The 13,128-nt window shown below is 36.2% G+C and overlaps 1 protein-coding gene and 1 long non-coding RNA gene across 27 annotated transcripts in view; one reads left to right on the top strand and one right to left on the bottom strand.

Annotated features, from left to right (window-relative positions):
* PIK3C2G (phosphatidylinositol-4-phosphate 3-kinase catalytic subunit type 2 gamma) overlaps nt 1-13,128 on the bottom strand; it is a 510,504-nt gene that overhangs the window by 337,745 nt on the left and 159,631 nt on the right. For 8 of the 26 annotated variants that reach the window (XR_011540000.1, XM_070619224.1, XM_070619244.1 and 5 more), the window contains exon 1: nt 4,175-4,334. The exons of 11 other annotated variants lie outside the window; for them this stretch is intronic. The gene's annotated coding sequence lies outside the window, so the exon portion shown is untranslated. Of the gene's footprint in view, nt 1-2,981; nt 3,320-4,174; nt 4,335-13,128 lie in introns of those variants that run through there. 7 more of the 26 variants (XM_070619236.1, XM_070619241.1, XM_070619248.1 and 4 more) reach the window with 4 other exon arrangements.
* On the top strand, nt 4,386-7,329 carry LOC139083356 (uncharacterized). Its single transcript, XR_011540001.1, has 3 exons — nt 4,386-4,508; nt 5,105-5,179; nt 6,823-7,329. It is a non-coding gene; the product is annotated as an uncharacterized lncRNA (long non-coding RNA).

The raw sequence follows: 13,128 nt of genomic DNA, 5'->3' as shown, positions 1-13,128 counted from the left end.
TAAGATAAGTCCTATGAAAGGCATAGAGAAGGCCTCTACCCTATTCTCTGTCTCAAGGATCAGAAAACAAATTGTATCAGTGTTGTGTGAATTTTCTTCTTTGAGGCAATCAAAGTTTGTGTCCTCTTATTCATAAAATAAATGTTTATTGGACACCAATTCTATGCTAGTCATCATGCTAGATACTAGAGATATGACTGTGAATGTCACAGTCATAGTCTTCCTTATATGGTGCTGAAAGTCTCGAAAATGAATCAGGCAAGTGATTCTGAATGTTATACACATATTAGAAAAGGAGACTTCTTTTTCCTTCTTCAATTCTGAGACTCCAAGCAAGTGAAAATAATGAGGTATAAAGTAGTAGTAAGGAATGGCTAATAATGGTGAATTGCAATGAAGAAGGTACAATATTCTTATATAAGATCACTATAAGTTTGAGACAAAGATTAAAAACCTCCTGACAGCAGGTTTTGCTAAGGATGTATGTGTATGTATGCATGTATACATGTGCATGTGTGTGGAATGATGTACTCAGATAATCGGAAACTGAGTGTGGATGTATATAATTATTTCATTTCAGTTCCTTAGACTAGGATAAATTAAAAGCTCATTAGAAACAGGAAAATAGGGTACATCTGAGGAAATTCAACTAAAGTCCAAGGGGTCAGAGTACAGATCAAAGGAAAATACACATATCGCTAATTTCACTAGATAACCCTTTCTTCTTGAAAGTTGAGTACACAGTTATGCACTGTATATGCAAATATATAAACACACACACATGCATGCACACACGCAATGAATAAATAACCAGTCTGAGCTTACAGAATTATCTCAATACTGTGGGAGAAGAACACCAGCATGAAGACCCTAAGAAAAAGAACTCTCAAAATAATTGAGGGAAAGGGCTGCTGAGTGAGCAAGTGTGTAGACGCTCCATATATACTTTTAGAGAACAGGCTTGTAGTCTCAAAAGATAGAGGAGAAAAAAGTTGTGACACATTTTAATCAGTTAAAGACAAGCAAACGCCTTGTCATAGCCAAGCTGACCCTGACGTTCCAACTTTCACTATAAGCCCGGTAGGATGGATTTCTATCTCAGAGGATGTTTACCTAAAAGGTAGAGAGTTGATGAGAAAGTTCTGAAACAGCAAGTCTAAATTCAGGCTGTCTGCTCACACAGCTAATTTTCTTGGTTTCCCTCATAGACAGTTCTCCCAGGCATAGCTGTCTCAGAAAGCATCATTCTTATTCAAAGATGCACAATTATAAGAGAGGAATCAGAATGGGAATGGGACCTAAGCAAAAATATCACAATAAAAGAGAAAACCAACATGATCAGGAAAAATCAGATGAAGAACATAAGCCAATATCCAGCAAAACTCTGAAGAAGTAAAACAAAATAAAAACGTTCTCATAAAGTAATGGTGGGTAAAGATTGCAGTAAATATATGAATAATTCTAAATGGACACTGGCTGCATAAACAATAATAATTTCTACTTTGGAGATCAAAATAAATTAGATATAATTAAATATTAGACCACAAGGCTATGTAAATTTGGTTTGAGTGATCCAAATTTTAAAAGTTATTTGTATTGTCCAGGAGGAAGTAGAGACGTAGATAACTTTAGATTTTTCAAGAATGCATGTTAAATTTTTAGATGTAGCCACTAAGATAATAAAAGGCTTATCTTTCTATTGGCAAAAAGAGAAAAAAATGACAACAACAACAACAACACTTGATCAGTTTGGAAGAAGGTACAACAGTGGAGGGAAAAACATAGAAAATGATAAATATAAACATTCTCTAAAATGGTAGAAATGAAAACATGTATATCAGAAGCACATAAATGCAAATAGTCTGAATATTTCATATGAAACCTCTAGATTGTTACATTGTGTTAAAAAAGGAAAAGTCAAGCTAATCAGGTTTACTAGAGACATACCAGATAAGCCAGGATAAGGATTGCTTAAAATTGAAAGGACAAAAATGGATATCCCAGGCAAATAGTAACAACAACAACAACAAAAAACTGGTGAAGTTATATTAAAAACAGACAAAATAGGCCTACCAGCAAAAAAAAAAAAAGTCTGGATTTGAAGAGGAGCACTTTATAGAAATAAAAGATTCAATTGACCTGGTGGGTATCTCAGATATGTACTAAAACTATTCCTTCCCAATTGATACCACTACACATTGTAGTGCTACAAGAGGAACTGACAAATCCACCTGCTTAAAGGAAGGATTTAATAGAACTCTCATGATTTATAGATCAATTAGACAGAAATATCATTAAGCATGTAGAGGATTTGAAAAAAGTTAACTAGCTTGATGTAATGAATACATATAACATTAAATTTAATAAATGGAAATTACACATTCTTTTCAAGGACATGTATTGCTTATGGAAATTGAACACATATTTGGCAATTTTTAACATATTCAAAGTCAGTATCACATAGAGTATTTTCTCTGATCCCAATGTAGTTAAATATCAGTAAAAAGAGAGTAATTTAGAAAAGAACTCATACGTTTTCAACTTCAAAAATATTTCTAAATAACTCGAGAAGAAAAAAATTACAAAAAATGGAAAATATTTAGAAATACAAAATGAAGTTGTCAGGAAAAGAAACATTTTTGTGTAAATTAAAAGTTCAAAGATGCACATCACCCTTATTCAATAGCTGAAAATAATTCTTGAAAATATTCCATCTAACAGAAAAGTAAATCATAGTTAATAACTTAAAAATAGACAAGTTGTGTTATAAAAGGACTATTGCTAAGAGCTGATAACAGTTCAAGTAGTTTTATGCCTAAATAGTTATAATGATTCATTTTTTGCTATGATTATCTGTATATCATCCCGTCAGATTATAAACTTGGAAAAAAGTAATAATTCAGTTAGAAATTACAATCCCTTTCTAGTTAGGAAATGACTATTATATCACTTTTTCTTTCTAAGCCCCAAGAGAATTATACCTTGCTTTTACTTATTTGAAGAGGTCTTCCTCACGACGAAAATGATCTCAGCTCTGAGAGAGAGAAAGTGAAAGCATAGCCTGAAGGATCACACTGGCAACAGATGAGCTTGTTCATTCAATGAATCGATAACTTACCTACTTTATATGGCCCTTTTCTATAGGAGCTGGATGAAGCTATCTCATTTTTTTGCCAGCTCAATTACTGTACTATTGCCTTATGCTCAATATACAAACTTGCTTTCTACATGGCCCAGAGGGCAGGTAGATATGTGTAGCATGTCATGAAAAGAGACTTTGAGCTGGAATGAGAAGACCTTGACTTAAATCCGAGCTCTTAATGACATTGTTAATGACGTAGGTGATGTGTTCTTTAACCTCTCTCTCTGAGTCTGTTACCTGAAATACAATACTGCTTTACATAATGCATTTAAAAATTTAACACTATACACAAGCTACATAGTATGATTATTTTTTAAAAAGTGGGGTATATCATTTCTGTCTTCAATCCCAAGTATCAAAAATCTAACTGTTGGCCAAGCAAGAAAGTAAGGGGGCACACATACTGTGTTCACATTGGCCTTCAGAGCCGCCAATGAAAAGGTTGACAGGACAGGCCAGGAGCCCAGCATGGAGTGACAGAACAGAAAGAAAACAGCTGCTTTTCTCCAGCAGAAATTCTAGACAGTTTGAAGCCCATAGGTTAAAAATCTCCACTCTTCATTTAGTAAGAATTTCCTTTTGGAGTCATCACTGGCATGCAGTCTATAAACTACTGGCACTAGCTTCAAGACACTGAAGAAAAGGCACACAAAGAAAAAAGATCTACCAGCAGACATGACTGAAATTGGCTCAAGATTCTGACAGACACGAAAGTGAGCAGTTAGGAGATGATATAAAGGATACATCAATGCAATCTGTGGGGTCAGCAGAAAGAGAGAGAGAGAGAAGGAGAGAAGGACGGGGGGGAGAGCGAGAGAGGAAGAGAAGAAATAATCAAGGCATAATCAGTTCTTCAGGAAGGATCTATTTTCTGGGGAATATTTACAAACTTACTCAGATTTTAAACACATCTACCATTTAAGTTTCACAGTATAATTAAATAACTACTTTGCCTCAACAATACATTTGAATTCAAATATTCTCTAACGTATTTGGTTAAGTATAAGAAGTTTCTTTTTTTCAATCTCTTACCTGAAGCATACATCTTCCTGAAATGAAACATGATCTTATTTCTTTTCAAGAGTGAAATATGCTCATACAGGCTAAAACACTTCTATTTCAAGACAACATTATGCTTCCACTAGAAGCTTTTATTCCTGCTTGGCAAGTTTGGCATGTTTTAGGAATCTATTTTTCATCAAACCCTGGAGGGTTATGTGGAAAAAAGGAGTTTACATAATGAATACGGGATTTCATCCAAAAACTTAACAATGAATTAGCTTCTCTGTACTAAACAGAAGTTGTGCCAGAAGATACTGAGCAGCACTGTGCAAACAAAAATATACTTTTGAAAAAAATGGATAAGGTGAACATATTGCTCCTAAAAATACTTTTGCTCGTGTTATTGTACGTTTGAATGTGGGAGTGGATGGGGGTGGTGGATCCAGCGGTTCAATTCTTGGAAGCTGAGGCGAGCCCTTGAAAAGGCTGCTCTAGCCATTCTGTGAGTTTGACTATCAGGTTATTTTCTTTACTTAATTAGGGTTTAATATATTCACAATGTTTTTTCTAGCTTGGGAAAATATCAATTTTGTTTGCTAAACCTCAGAACCCAGAGTAAATTTCAATTTAAAAACAAATTTTATCATCTAATCATATTTGAAAGAAACAGAAGTCAAAAGGAATATTTACAGTCAGCAAGAAAGTAGATGTGGGTAGTTTGTCATTGTTTTGGTATACTGCTGTTGAAAATGAGTAATATGTGGAGATTTTGTGGCAACATAGGAAATTTTATCACAGGACCCAGGACCTAGGATCAACCAGAAGCACCCTTGCTTTATTGGGGAAAGTTTTAGGAAACAACAATATATTGGGCCACTTTTCTGTTACCAAAATATATCAGAGGATTCTCATTCATTTTCTCTTTCTTCCTTCTTTTTAATTTTATATATTTTTTTTAAGATTGATTTTTTGGATGGAAGGATACAGAAGAGAAAATTGAGAACTATGTTCACTGTCAGTGCTGCTTATAAAAAGGTATTTATAATACGAAATTTTCAAAATTGTACATCTCCCCTCGTACTCCTTTCCTTATGGTGCAACACAGACATGAGAGGTTAAGACAGAGTGGAAACTTAACGTAGAAATGGAGGGTGGTGCCACAGAAAATGATTGCGCCTTTGTATTTTAATAATAACCTAGATTGAAGTTCTTAACTTTGGGACTCTGGAAAGGGAAAGAGGTTTAAAAATAGGTTTACATGTAGTGATTATTTTTCCAACACATTCATGCTAAACACTTACTATCTCTTTAATTCCTAACGTGTCACTCATTTTTAAGAAAATAATCCCTTGAAAAATTGGAAATTTTCGAACCTATAAATCTCTTATTATATAAGGGTAGACTCACGTAAATTTTGGAGGAGAAGCTAAGAGAGCTGGACTGGCTTGAAAAGGAACAATCTAATCTTGGTAAAACTGAAAGATTAGAGTGAGCACAGTCAGATAGTCATTATTCATTAACAAGAAAGAGTATCAAAATGTACCTTGTACCTTGTTTTCTTTGAAAACATGCCCTTCAGTATCATCCATTTCCTTAATTCGTATGTTTACCTATTTTAGTAGAAACTTTAATTAAAAATAAAATCAGATGGACAAATAGGCTATTTCTGTAATTTACTTTTTCATAGCTTTGCTCTATGCCTACTACTAACAGGTAAAGCCTTCTCTCCTACATAGCAGTCTCCTCATTTTTCAGGCAAAGCATTCAGGATAAAATGATCAACCTTCAACAGTGAAATTGCAAGTCTTTTAGGAATAAAATACGATCTTTACAGCGTCAGTTTATTCAGTTTCCTTTGTCTTGTGTAGTCTTACTTTAGTTTATTTTGTCTATGCCTTAACTTGTAAGATGTGAAGTTAAAAAGTGTCAGAAACAATAGTTTAAGTGTCTTGGTGGATAGCCTCCCAAAACTTTCCTGCTCATTGCATTAAGAAATCAATGTCCAAGTATGTATAACCTACTAATTGTTTTCTAAATATGTTTATTTCCCACACTCTGAAGTAAATATAATTTCATTGTTTGAAATGCCTTAATTTTTAGAACACACGTTCCAAGATAGGTACTATAAGTGTCCTTGCAAGTCAGCCTGCAGTCTTGCCTAAACCTGGGAAAGATTCTTCAACCCTGACCTTGCCAGTGGCATAGCATTTAACAGTTACCTTTAAAATGTAATATAAAAAGTTATGACCCAGAACCTTGAGACTGGCTACATGCATGTTTCATCTTTGCTCAGCATTTTCCCTGCTCCTCATCTCTTCCTAATATTATTTGCATAAACTCTTTTGAAAGTAGGACCTCACTTTTAAGTCAAGAAATCTTATAGAGTATCTACTGGGTGCTTAGCTGCTGCTTGGTGTTGGGTATAATGTGACAAACAAGACTGGCAAGATCTCCGCTGTGAAAATAAATGAAGGAAAACCCCTTTAAAATGGAGTCAGGAAGCCCTGAAGGAGGAGCTCTCACTTACATACCACTAGTAGTAGCCTGTGTAACCAGCAGGAAGGAAGATAAGAATTGTTTTAATAAGGTCTGTTGGTATAGAATTGTTTGTATAAAATTCTTTTGGTCTCAACATTTTATCTGTGATGTTAAGAATGTCACTTTTCTTCTGGTACAAGGGAGGACATTTCTCACCTGGGAATTTCATCTCCTGCTTTTAAGAAAAGGACAGAAGATCCCTCCCTGCCCCAGCAACAACACGCCCACCACCTCCTACAGCTATTAAGAAACTGCCACAACCTCGAACTCTTGTGCTTCTCCAATGAACTTTTTAATTCCAAACAACCTTCCCAATTTCCTCCTACAGCCTAATAAACGCTGACTGTCAGGGCAGCCCCATGGCCCAGGGGTTAAGTTTGGTGCACTTTGTTTTGGTGGCTCGGTTCGGTTCCTGGGCACATATGTATACCACTCCTCCCGGCCGTGCTGTGGCTGCGACACACATACAAAATAGAGGACGATTGACACAGATGTTAGCTCAGGGGGAAATCCTCCTCAGCAAAAACCAAAAGCCAAAACAAAACCTGACTACCTTTGTCTCTTCAGACTTACCTATGATTCACCATTGTTTGCTTGTCCTGATTTGCAATTCCTCTGCTATTCCCAAATAAACTCACTATTTTTTTGAGCTTGCCTCAGTGTTATCTACATTGGTGTTGCTACCATGGAGTTTACAAGTACAGCTTCCCACTCCTAGTCCTGTTGCCTAGTAGAGTGATATGAACCTAGTTAGTACCACATTGAAAAACAAATGAAGGCAGTTGCAGACATAATAAAGTTATTTGTATATTCCTACTTCAAATAGCAGGAAACTGACAAAGAAAGGGAAATGTCTTGATCAAATTATTTTGAAATTAAGTGCTAGTTACATTGCTGCTGTATTAAAAGCAAATTGCTTGTTCTTTCATTCACTTTAGCTTGGGAGGAGGGAAAAAATGAATCACTAGACTATGAAGTCTTTATAAAGATAGAGCTTTCAGACCTTCAAAAATATTGAAGGACCAAGAAATTGATATTCCCAAACCTTATACAAACTGATTTTCTTGACAATTTTGTGAAATTAATCCGATCATTTCATTTTTTTTTTCTTTTAAAGATTGGCACCTGGGCTAACAACTGTTGCCAATCTTTTTTTTTTTTTTCTGCTTTATCTCCCCAACCACCCCCCTCACCCTTGCACATAGTTGTATATCTTAGTTGTAGGTCCTTCCAGTTGTGGGATGTGGGACACCGCCTCAACGTGGCCTGACAGCAGTGCCATGTCCGCGCCCAGGATCCAAACCACGGGCTGCCGCAGCAGAGCACACGAACTTAACCACTAGGCCAAGGAGCCAGCCCCCAATCATTTGATTTTAAAGCATTATTCAATTACTAGAGAATAACCACAAATAAAAATTCATTAAAGAGTATTCAGTTGGAATAAAATAATGCTTTAACAATATATACTCTGCTGGGGTGTCCATTGTTCATTAGCAGCACTGGTGAATGCCATGGATTGGCTCATTAAATGCCATTCCAACCTTCTTCCTCCTGTACATGTCTGACTGCAGATTCTGAAAAGTTTAAAGTGACACTTTACGTATACCTTTGCAGCCAAGAGTCAGGATGAGAATTAGGTTCTACCAATAAGATGTATTTGCACAAATTTGAGAGGGTGGAAACAAGGAATATTTGTGTTTGCTTTTGCTTTTTTTGCCCCCTACTCGCAAGCAAGATCTTGGTTTCTAAAGCAATACTCCAATGTCCATTCTTCACTTCCCTCAGTGTTGAGAGGCAGCTGTGGCAAAAGTAGTGGTGACAGCTAATTCCCACCTTTCTCCTTTGGAGATTGGTTTTTAAAGTGGAATGTTTGCACTCAGTTCCAGTGATGACCTCAATTCCTGGGTGCGTCAGTTCTGCAGTGTTCTGTTCCAGAGTAGAGGCCACAACTTTGGCTCATTATTTTTGAAAGTGCTTTATCCTCTGTATTAAATCTTTCTTTCCTGCTTTAAATATTTAGATTTGTTTCTGCATAACACAGCAGCATGTCAGACTGTGAGTTGTTGCCCAATATCTGTTATTAACCTCTTTCCATAATAGAGTTTCATCTGGTCAAACATCTATCCAATTAAAGACTGCCTTTCTCAGCCTACTAGTTGAGAGTTATGACCACGTGTCCGAGTTCTAGATAATGGAATTTAAACAGATGTTATATTTGGTACTTCTGGGTTTTTCATAAAAGCGTAGAGCATAACAATACTCTGGCATCTTTCCCTCTTTCTGATCACTATGTGACGGCAAAGGTTGAACAACGTCCCTGAATCCAGAGACAGAAGTCATGTGTTGAGAATGGTAGAGTTCTCTGTCAATAGTGAACGAGCTACCCTTGAATTCTTTTATGAGATGCATATTTCTATCTTGTTTAAAATACTGGATTTTAGACTCTTTTGTTAATAGCATCTTGATCTTAAATAAAATATGATTTGGTTACTAGAAGTGGGACTCTACCATAATGAAAAAAAAAAATGAGGCATTGGTCTAGTAGTTGGCTAGTGTCTGGCCAGAGCACAGATATTGCAGGCTGGAAAGCCAGTGATCCTTTTACCATGACAAAACACTTGTTAAAACTTGTCACTTATACTTCTTCAAAACGTAGACTACTTGCCAACAGAATATATAATGTTTGTGAACTGTTTGGAAAAACTCAGAACATTGAAAAAACAGAATGTTTATATATGTTGATTGTTTCTTATTGTGCAGAGTTCTGTGACAAGGTGTACTTGGGCTGGTTATAAGAGACAATATTAAAGAAACAGCTTTAACAGCAAATAGGCCTCTGCTGTCCTCAAGTGCCCATATTAAAACTTTTCAGTTAATTGGGGTCCATTCTAGTTTCAAAGGTTAGATTAAGTGTGATGCTTTCCCACCTAAACTAATATTTTCAGATAGCTTCAAAGTAGACACCATCAAATTGAGGGAAAGCAAAAATGTGCGGAGCACAGAGACCGGTAAATATAAGAAGATAGTCTGCAAGCATAGAAACATTGACTAGATTAGATCTTTGGTCATGGTTATTTGCCTGTGGATCTGACTGTCAGCAGCTAGACCAAAAGCATACTAAGTTTTTTAGGGATTGTATTGATCTGCAAAAGCCAATGTGCTTTGACCTTTAAGGAACTCCAGAAGCTTCCCAACTGGTCTTGCAAAATATAGCCCAAAAAATATGTGCAGTCGCCAAAGAGGGAGTTTTGTCCAATTCTCTCTTGGGAGATAATTATAGGGTAATCAAATACTTTTGAGAGTGAAAGGGACACATATTTAGGACAAAGAACTCGTTCATTTAATATTGATTATACACCAGAACAATGCATATGAATCAAGACTGTCACAAACAAATCAGTCCTTATGGTAATAGAAATAATGGACAAAGAAAAATATTGTAAAGAAAGAAACAGGAACCACAAATGACAAGAGACAAAGGAATTCCTCCCAGACAATATTATCAGGATTTATTTAAGGAAATTATTTCACTGCCAGGCCAGGGACTGTTTGAAATTCTTATCCAATAGGATTTGATCGTTGCTTTGAGAAATGACAGCTGTGCTTTTCCTATTCTTCCATTTTCTTGGAAAGCAGCTGTGCTCACCACTGTACCTCCAACACTGCACTCTTCTATTGTTTTGAATGGGAATTTATAATATTAGGTGTATGTGTGTGTAGAGGGGGCAGGTAAGTGGGAAGAAGTGTACCCCTGATATTTGGCAGCAGGCTACAGGTTGTGTCCCAGTATCCTTTTCCCCTACATATAGTAATGGCCACATTTTCCACCTCCATTTCAATGAGATGTGGGCAAGGTACTAGTTCTACTCAATGAAATGTGAAAACAAGTGATGTGTGATTCTTCAGCTGTGCCCTTAAAAGGATTGCATGTGCATCCTCCTGCATGCTCCTCCCTCCTCAAACACACAACACACACATACACACACAAACACTCCTTGCAGATGGTGATGAATAGAGTAGCCACCTTAAAAATGGACACCTTGTACTGAGGATGGTAAAGTTGAATTGCTGGTTCTTATCATTACTTTAGATACAAAGAAGAGAGAGAAAACACGAGAGAGAAAATTCTATCTTGTTTACACTGCTATATTTTGGGTATCTTTGTTACAAAGTTTAAATTAAAGCTACTATAAGTACCACAGTATACATAGATTCAAACGATTATCTTTCTTAAATTTTACTTATGTTACTTACTAAAATGGAATCAGAAATTCAAACTGACTATTTCTAGGTGCATGTTCAAAATAAGAGTAGCACAAAGTATTTATATTCTACGAACTTAGAATAAAAATTTAATTGTTCTCAAATACTTATTTCCAGAGAATATTTACAATAAAGAATCTATCCATTGACTATTCATGCCAGTAGTCACTAAATTAATTCTAATAAACATTCTACCCAGATTCTCCTATTAGACTATTACAACTTTTCACATAGTTTGGTATAAAGCTGAGAAATATTGTTACACATGGACTACTTGCAACATGATTTTACAAGGTCTAATTTCCATTCTGGAAAAAACAAAATAAAAACTATCACAACTGAAAAACTATCACAACTGAAAAGCTATCTTACCATTAAGTGTATGCAAAATTAACGTTCAGAGTACAGAGTACACAAAAAGAAACAGGATTGATTTTAAAAGGAATTCACACTATTTTTTTCTCAGTATAATAAGACATGGTGGGAAAATCCCTCTACATTTAAGAAAAAATAAAAACAAAACCAAAACATGTATTCCCCCTGTATCCCTAATTTCTTGATTAAAGTAAATTGCTTGTGTTTCTCAAATGCAAAACCAAAGAGCTTAATGTGTATACCCCTTTTCTCTTGCTCAGGTTTGTCTCTTTGGAGCAGACTGAGAAAGTGTTCACTGCCTTATGGCTAATAAGATCGCTGTGGTGAGAGCAAAGCTGAAATACGAAGCCTGAGGAGTGGAGACAGAAGATGAAATTTGGCTAACTGTTCTCTTGAAAGTGAAAGGAAATTAGTTGAAGTTGCCAGATTGGTTTTGGCTAATTTTATTTACTAATAGTTATATTTTACGGCACCATAGATAATTAGATGTGAACATAAGGGATAGTGATAATCAAATAGGAATTATATTGTGGGCATTTTGGAAATATGTGAATATTTTTAGGCCTTCGAGGATATCATCGAGCTACAACTAGAGTACAGTGGCCACGGACATCAGGATGGTTAGTTTCCTTTGTGAGTTTATTTTCACCTTCTGGGTTTAATTTATCCAGATAAAACCCTCCTTAATTTCTTCCCTTGTTCTTCTGAAATTGCATTGCTCTTTATGGCAACAACTTTTGAGGCATTTATTACTTTCTTCCTGGTGTTACGATGGGTATATATGTATTTTCACTCTCCTGCTATACTGTAGAGTCTGTATTTTATTCACATCCTGTTGCTTTTTGAACATCATAAGCACCAATACATTTATTTTAAGAATTTATTGTCAATAACTTGATCCTACTTCTGGGCCTCTCTGTATTTTCATACACTGATTACATTATTTCTACTAACTACAAGCATTCATAAAAAAGTTTTTTTCAATTATTGACATTTATTCCTCTATTCATTTTGTTGCCTTCTGGAGCCAAAATTAATGCAGCAAAGCAGGAAATTCCTCTTCCATCCTACAAAAATTTTTAGCACAACTTTTAAAAATGTCCCCTTCTGTTTTTTCTAGTCTCTTATTTGAATATAAGCTCTTTTTTGAGACAATTTACACACAATGAAATGTGTAGATCTTACGTGCACAGTTTGATGCGTTATGAAAAATGGATAGACCTGTGTAATCACAGCCCTGACAAAATATAGGGCGCATGTATCATCCCAGGAAAGGTTGCATCATGCCGCCTCCGAAACAATTCCCACCTTCCTCCAGACACAATTACAGTCCTAAATTCTGTCACCATAGCTTAGTTCCACCTGAACACAGTGCCTTTGCCCACTCAGCCATCCTGACTTCCTAGTTCCACCTTTACGGGTCTGGATTATGCCAGAAGACTGTGAAAAGTCTTTAACTTTGCTCTGGCAGGCAAGTGACTTTACTTATGTCTCAGCTTCATCGTTCTGGGCTTGGTTGCAGTAGGGGGATAGACCAGCCCTACTTCTATACCCTGGCAATTCTGGAGTTTCAACTGAGTTTTTAGAGTGTTCCACACAGCCTCTCCTTTCTGGCTGGGGAGGTCTATAGTGTATCCTAGCACTGCCATGCCCATGGTGTCTGGGGTTTACAGTTCTTCAGAAGCAGTATGCCAAGCCTGCATAGGCTCTCTCGACGCACGCACAGCTTAGAATTTATGCAAAAACTTGCAAGAACGCTTAGTCACATTTGTGGAGTTTTCTGTCCTGCTCCTTCTCTCTGATACACC

Source organism: Equus przewalskii, chromosome 5, assembly GCF_037783145.1.
Source record: "Equus przewalskii isolate Varuska chromosome 5, EquPr2, whole genome shotgun sequence".
NCBI classification, from domain to species: domain Eukaryota; kingdom Metazoa; phylum Chordata; class Mammalia; order Perissodactyla; family Equidae; genus Equus; species Equus przewalskii.
The sequence above is the reverse complement of the archived record's forward strand: the minus strand, read 5'-3'. Positions and strand labels throughout refer to the sequence as shown.